Source organism: Piliocolobus tephrosceles, chromosome 1 (assembly GCF_002776525.5).
Source record: "Piliocolobus tephrosceles isolate RC106 chromosome 1, ASM277652v3, whole genome shotgun sequence".
Taxonomy (NCBI): Eukaryota; Metazoa; Chordata; class Mammalia; order Primates; family Cercopithecidae; genus Piliocolobus; species Piliocolobus tephrosceles.
Window position 1 is genome coordinate 19,079,970 of NC_045434.1, and position 732 is coordinate 19,080,701.

The following is a 732-nucleotide window of genomic DNA, read 5'->3' on the forward strand; positions in this document are numbered from 1 at the left end:
ATCGAAGATCATTGCTGTACCTTTTCATGTTCCTGGTCTAACTACAAATGTATACATATGAAAGATTTTTTGTTTTCATAGCATGCCATTACATAATGATGTCTAACTATGAAAGCCTGGTTATGCTCATTAATTAGTCCTACAATTAGCTGTACCATTGCAAAAACATGTAACCAACCTAAATACTCATCAATTGATGTGTGGATAAAGAAAATATGGTGTATAGATACACCATGGAATACTACTCAGCCATAAAAAACAATGGAACAATGTTTCTTGCAGAAATTTGGATGGAACTGAAAGCCACTGTTCTAAGTGAGGTAACTCGGGAATGGAAAATCAAATACCATATGTTCTTACTTATAAGTGGGAGGGGAGCTAAGCTATGGGTACACAAAAGCATACAGGGTGGTATAATAGACTTTGGAGACTCAGAAGGGGGAAGGTGGGAGGGGAGTGAGGGATAAAAAACTACATATTGGGTACAATGTACATTATTCGGGTGATGGGTGCACCAAAATCTCAGACTTCACTGCTATATGTTTCATCCATGTAACCAAAACCCACTGGTATCCCAAAAGCTATTGAAATAAAAAAAGTATGTATTAGTCCCTTATCGCATTGCTATAAAACCTACTCAAGACTGGGTAATTTATAGAGAAAGAGGGTTTAATTGACTCACAGTTCCACAGGCTGTACAGGTAGCATGGCTGGGACTGCCTCAGGAAACTT